Below are 7,351 nucleotides of genomic sequence, written 5' to 3' on the forward strand. Positions count from 1 at the left end.
GTACCAGACTCTCACAAATCTCTGTGTAAAAAAGAGCCTCTTATTTTATGTTCTGAATGCCCCTTTATCTAATCTCCATTTGTGACCCCTTGGTCCTTTTGAATGCTTGAATCGGATTACTGCATAGTCTTCTTTGTTCAAGCTAATTCTGGTCGCTCTTCATTGCACTCTTTCTAGAGCAGCAATATCCTTTTTGTAGCGAGGTGAACTGAACACAATATTCTAGACAAGGTCTTACTAATGCATTGTAAAGTTTTAACATTACTTCCCTTGATTTAAATTCAACACTTAGCTTCCCCACATTATCTAGATGAAGACAATTCTGAGTAAACAAACTCCAACATCTTTTTCATAGATTCCTTTTTCAATTTTAGTATCTCCCATATGGTATTTATAATGCACATTGTTATTGTTTGCATGCAGCACCTTACACTTTTCTCTATTAAATGTAATTTGCCATGTGTCTGCCCAGTTCTGAATGCTGTCCAGATCATTTTAAATAACCTTTGCTGCTGCAACGGGGTTTGCCACTCTTGCTGTTTTCGTGTCGTCTGCAAATTTAACAAGCTTGCTAATCACATGAGTTGGGCAGGAAATACTTGCAAGTTAAAGGTCAAGACGTGCATTCACTCCAGACAGTATTACAGTCAAATAGTCAATGATTTAAAAGATAAATCCATTAAGATTATTTATCATTATTTCACATTTGTTTCATGCTGTACATATATCTCTGGCAGCCTGGTATGCAAAACAGGGAAAGAAGCGCTGGACCTGGGAAAGAATTTGTCAGATGTCAAAGTGGATACAAGAATGTAGTGATGAAGCCAATTTCCTTAAAAACAGTAGACCTGACATTTCCAACAAAGGATTTAAATGTGGAATTGGTCTCAGATGCGATCAGAAACACCTGTCTGTAGTAGTACTGCTTTTTTTTATGTTAACCTGTTAAACCCCCAGCCTCCCACAGGCAATTTCTGCCTGAAGGGCTATGGCTTTAAATAAATCATATTATCTTCCAAAGTATGGACACCGCAGACATGGTTCAGGGCTTGAATTCAAGGTAACCCCCTGGCCATTAGGACTAAAACCTCAGATTTGATATAAGCCTTACTCAGTACCACACTGGAAGGAGAGATCCAGAAAAAAAAGAAAAAACACTTCATTTGTTTATATTCTATCGTCATTTTTTCACCTTGTAGCACATGAAGAGAGCCAGATTTTTTTTTTTAACCAGTGCTTCCCCAGCATGTCTACTACACTGGATAAAAATTTGAAACTGATTGAATAAAGGGATCAAATTCTACATTAGTTTTTACCAAGCTAAGCCCAAGGGTCCCCAAACCTTTCCAAAAATGAATATTGTGTAAATCTTTATGGCCAGTCATACGCTAGTTTCTTGAGCAAGTTCTAAAAAGGATGTTACCTTCTGGCATCTCACATGCTATACATTGCCACATGAATTAGATTCTGTAATCCTCTTTTTTACTTATTTGTCCAATATTTCATTCAAAAGGTGGCCTTTTTGAAGAGCTTTGGGGTGCCTGAAATGTATCCATGATGAGTATGCATGACAAATACTCTCAGTTCATATGCCACAACTGTCAGGCACATTGCTCTCACATAACTGTGTGTTTGTGCAGGAGAATGTTGCTACCGAGATTTTTTTGTAGCTCTGAATTTTCAGTAACTGACTGTATTTTTGTTACTCACTTGCTTGAAAGTATGTAAATGTCAAGAAGCAAAATAATGAGATTTTTTTTTTTCAAAATAAAGTGGTTACACTCATTCAAGCACTGCTGACAGTAAGAACATATGTTGATTATTGGATAAAGGTGTCTGCTAAATGTCTACAATAATAATAATAATAATAATAATAATTCCTTTCATCTTTACTTTGATTGACATGTAAGAGGGCGAGGTACGCTCTGAAACCGAGTATGGGCTGAAAAAAAACATTGAGTAGTGGACACATAGAATGAGTGACAAAGGGCAATGCCTAACTGTCCTTAAACCAATAACCCACTCGAATGGCACTTGTCTATAACTAATAACCTATTGATTGTTTTATCAACTTTGCACCAATAAATCGGGGTGTTGCCAGACTGAAAACACCCTGAGTTTTCTAATCTTATCACTGTCAACAAGTAAGACGAATGTTTGTCTGGGCGTATCATCACTACCGAAATCATCTGCATATCTTAAGGCTGTCACATGATCTTTTTTGTTCCTGGGTAGTAAGTGTTATTTCCTAATTGCTTATGCCTCAAAAGTATAGAAAATGGTTATTATTCCCCACAAACTTTGCAAAGTTGACTACAAAAGATTTAGAAGTGAGTAGTTTTTCGAGATTTACGATTATACTGTATTTACAGTCTTTTGTAGTCATTTTTGTGTTACTTTAGTATAAATACATGTTAATTTGGATTCATATGTTGTTTTTTTCTGACTTTATGTGAACGAAAAGACACACGTTTGCCTGTTTTTTCATTGGAAATAGTGATATTTTGAAATATCACTGTCCTGGCATGGAAATTGGGGCTGCAAGTGTCGCCAGACTGCTACCACTCTCCACCTCAGGAAAAGGAGGTGGAACTTGAGCTACAGCCACAGGAAGAGGTTGGCTAGGAAGCCCTTCTCGCCAGCATGTGAGTGCAGTATTGCTGCTGCATCTGTGGGGAGTGGGTCCATTTCCCAGTGAATTGCCCCTTCCCACCAGAGCAATGCCTGCTGTGTCCACCCGCACTACAGCTCATGAGGTAGGAGCCCGAACGTCCTGCGCCTGAGTGGGAGGAGCCAGAACGTTCTGCGCCTGAGTGGGAGGAGCCTGAACGTCCTGCGCCTGAGTGCACAGCCCAAGAGGGGGGAGTCGGTGCATCCACAGCCCAAGAGGGGGAAGGCCGAACTTCCACAGCCCAGGTACCCACCAGCAGAGGGAGAATGTTTCACCTTCGCAGCCAGAAGAGGAGGAGCCCCTGCCACCTTCACCACATGGAGAAGAGGAGCAGGAGCTACCTATGCCTCCACTACCACCTGGAGCATAGCAGCAGGAGCTGCCTCTGTCTCCACCACCACCAGAGGAAGAGAAGAAGGAGCTGCCTTTCCCTGCACCCATAAAAGGGCCAGGACAGGATGCTGGCAGTCCTCAGCAGCCCCTGCATAGGTTGCTGAGGGGAGCACGGGGGAAAACCGGCCACAGTGGCTGCGAAGTGGGCCAACCCCAGCACCACTGCTAGTCCTGGCTGTCCCCCTGCAGTTTCCTTCTGAGGGTCCGCTGCCGTCATCGCCTGAGGATGCTTGCCTTGCCCAAGGATGCATGAAAGAGAAAAGAAATTGAAAACTAAACGTATAGGTTCAGTGCCGGTGATTGCCCAGCTTGACCTGGGTTTGTTTTGTTTTGCTTGTGATTTATTTTTGTTTACGTTTTTTATTTGTGCTCTGTGAGCAAGTGTTTCTTTGTTTACATTTTTATTTTTGTTATTGAAAATAAACGGCGCGCAGCACGTCTTTGTCTGCAGTACCTTACCTCTGTGTTTTGCTTCCTCATTCTGGCCTGACGTCACCACTCGCCAGTCTGTCACAAACAGGATTTTAAAATCAACTAAAATTTACAGGAAGCCAATGCAAAGAAGCCAGCCTTGGGGTGATATGGTCCCTTTTTCTAGTTTTAATCAATATTTTAGTGCAGCATTTTTAATCAGCTGTAAACGAGACAATAAACATGTTGGGATGCAAGAAAATAATGCATTGCGATAATCAATTCTGGAGGATACAAAGGCATGTACTAGTCTTTCAGCATCTGATGTAGAGATTATAGGTCTAAGTTTTGTGATATTTCCCAAATGATAAAAAAAGATGATTTTGTAATCATTTTTATATGCTTCTCAAATAAAACAGTAGGGTCGAAAATCACACCTAAATTTTTCATTTCTAGTAGAGGTTTAGAAGGTAGTCTGCTGAAATCTACGCCAAATGATTCAGGCTTATCTAGCTGGTTTGATGAACCCACTAACAAAACCTCAGCAAGGTGGCCACTTAAGGACAGAAAGGCGAAAGGCTCGGTCTTTTCAAATTCGTTGATTCCGGGAAAGCGGCAACCCATCTTTCAGCATGAATACGAGGGATACACAATAGACTCGATTCAACTCAAGGAGCTCTTTTCTATCGACATGCTCAGCTCAACACAGAGGTCTTACTGTACCATGTTGAGAAGGAAAAAGAGAAATGGCTTCCTCAGGATGATAGTTGTATTCCCTCAGTGGTTGGGACCGGATGCATCATCCCAGGAATGGGCCTATTGGCAGCTCTGGTATAGAGAGCTTAGCAATACCTACCCAATGGGCAGGCATATCCCATACATAATGTTACTGGTGGTCATCTTTGAATTGAAAGGGAACCGCAGTTTGATGCAACAGCCATAAATTAGGGTCCACTCCTCAACCTTATAATAATAACAACAACAACAACCATATATACATATACAATATTGTCAACAACATATATATCTATATATAATGTATCTATTCTATATATATATATATATATATATATATATATATATATATATATATATATATATATATATATATTATTTAAAATAGTTTGCATAAGTTCACAAGTACATTGATAAACGTAATATCAAAATAGTGTGAACAGGAACAAAACACAAAATATATCATATAACTATACGATATTCAGCTTGCAAGACAGACTACACACAGCCACAAGCAGGTTCGGTCATACTGAACACTAAACTAGTTTTAATTTTATGCATTTGAACTAATTGTTTGGGAAGCCCTTGTGAAACAGTTACAGTCTTTGTAACAATGCAGCACTAAATATGGAAATAATACTTAAGAAGAAAAACAGTGGTTCGCACCTGCTCCTACAAAGAAAACAGGAATGTCCACCTCTGCAATCCATTCAGCCTTGATATAACCGTGTTCATTAGAAGAATACAGAAAAGCAATTTCATACTTTAAAATCCATGTGTAACCCAAATCTCTTAGCCGAGTCGTGTTGGGAATGCCCACAAAGCATGTCACGGCTCCTCCAGCGATCTAAACAATTTACTCATCTTTATTTTAACAAATAAAAAGAAAGATTTCTATAAAGGGGAAATCCTGTGACGTACCCAGCTTCCCTTAAAGTTCAGGCGGACTGTGCAGTTCTCTGATGCCACAGCCAAACGTGTCTCCACAGCTCTGCCGCCCAGAATCAGGTGTCTCTCATTTAACTGGGCAAATCGACTCTGCAGCTAATTAAGGGCAATTGGCTGCAGCAGTAGAGCCACACACTCCCACCTATTACATATATAACATATCATAACCTGTTACATGATGTAGTTATTCTTGTATGTGTGCCTGTTTTTAAACATCCATCGCTTTGCACTGAAATTAAGCATCCCATTGTCATTGTTTGAATTAGTGTCCACTATAAAGCCATACAGATAAATAAAATAAGGAAATGCTAAATTAAACAGTTTGTTTAATATTATAGTTGTCTTTGACGATGGTTCCAGTGGATCTATAGCTGGACTGGGGTGTTTACGTTTCAGTCTGTGTAGCTTCAATTTTTCTTATTCTTACTGTGATTGGCTGCAATGACAACAGGGATAGCCAGAGATTGGATAATGTTTGCTGGGTTGGTTTTTCTTGTGTACAGAGTTTCCTAGTAATTGAAGTCATCATACTCATTAGTGGAGGTTTTAGGGGAGGCTGGAGGGGAGGCAGACAATCTGTGCATTAAAATTGCTATGCATATTTTTACACATTAAAATTAAATGTAGTGCATATTTCTGTTTTTTTAATGTGTTAAATTGGTAGGTACGCAGGCTATCTGGAGCACTGCCTGGCAGTATCCACTGGTGGTGGAGAGTGAGCTTGTCTGCAGTGCCTGACAGTATCCACTGGATGGAGACAACGAGCTTGCTTCCAGTACCTGGCAGTATCTAAAGAATGGAGACAATGTGTTCGCTTGCAATATGTGGCAGTGTCCACTAGAGGGGGACAGTGAGCTTGCTTCTAGAACCTGGCAGTATCCAGTGGAGGTGGTGAGCTTGTCTGCAGTACCTGGCAGTATCCATTAGAGGGGGGCAGTGAGCTTGTCTGCAGTTACCTGGCAGTATCCACAGGATGAAGACAGTGAGCTTGCTTGTAGTACCTTGAAATTCACTAGAGGGAAGCAGTGAACTTGCTTGCAGTACCAGTCAGTATCCACTGGATGGAGACAGTGAGTTTGTTGCAGTATTAGTCAATATCCACTGGATGGAGACAGGGAGTTTGTCTGCAGTACCTCGCAGTATCTACTAGAGCGGGAACAGTGAGCTGCTTGCAATACCCAGCAGTATCCAAGAGGGGGACAGTGAGCTATCTTGCAGTACCTGGCAACATCCACAGAGGGAGAAAATGAGCTAGCCTGAATTATCTGGCAGGATCCACTAGAGGACAGTGCGGCCCTATTGCGTGTCTCACAGTTCAGAGAAAGGCAATTCCATGTGCAACTCTGCTCTGCTTTGCTCTAGCTACAATATTCAGCCTGTCCGGGACCCGTCAGGACACAGCAGCGAACACTTAACCACAACATTGCTCGGCAAGCCCGGCAGCTGACCGACCCCAAGAGCATCCCAAAGAGATCACAGGATTTCAACTGCTAGACTTCGTTTGTAGTTTCCTGCATGCTAGCAGATTAACCAGTAAACCCTCTACATTGGCACAAGTCATTTTCTCCATCTGGCGCTAAAGTGGACAACGGTTCTCTTTATATCAATGAATCAATCAATATTTATTTTATATAGTAAAAAAATGCATAATACAATGGAAAGTGCATAATACATGATAGCAACATAATACATGAAATAGTACAGTAAATACAAAGTGAATAACACATGATAGTAACATAATACATGAAATGCTAGCAGCAACACAGCAGCTAATAGCCGATATCAGGCTTAAAGAACATGGAAAGCAAGAGAGAACGTAAACCTGGCAGTGTGTGAATGCGCCTGTGCCTCCTCAGCGCTCTGGACTGGTTGAAGCTCTTCCCACAGGCAGGGCAGCGGTACGGGGTCTCCCCCGTGTGAATGCACTGCTGGTTGCGCAGTTGCTGCAGGCGGCTGAAGCTCTTCCCACACAGACTGCAAAGACACAGTTTCTCTCCAGTGTGAATGCGATGGTGCAGTTTGAGGGCCCCGGCTGCACTGAAGCTCTCCCCGCACTCCGGGCAGCTGTACGGAGTCTCCCTCTGCGTGAGTTGCTGCTGGATCCCCAGGTGTCCTGAACCCCGAGCAGTCTTCCTGCAGGCAGGGCAGCGGAGTTGCATCTGCACCTTGTGGATGCGCTGGTGTGATCAGAGG

Source organism: Polyodon spathula, chromosome 6 (genome assembly GCF_017654505.1).
Source record: "Polyodon spathula isolate WHYD16114869_AA chromosome 6, ASM1765450v1, whole genome shotgun sequence".
Classification (NCBI taxonomy): Eukaryota; Metazoa; Chordata; class Actinopteri; order Acipenseriformes; family Polyodontidae; genus Polyodon; species Polyodon spathula.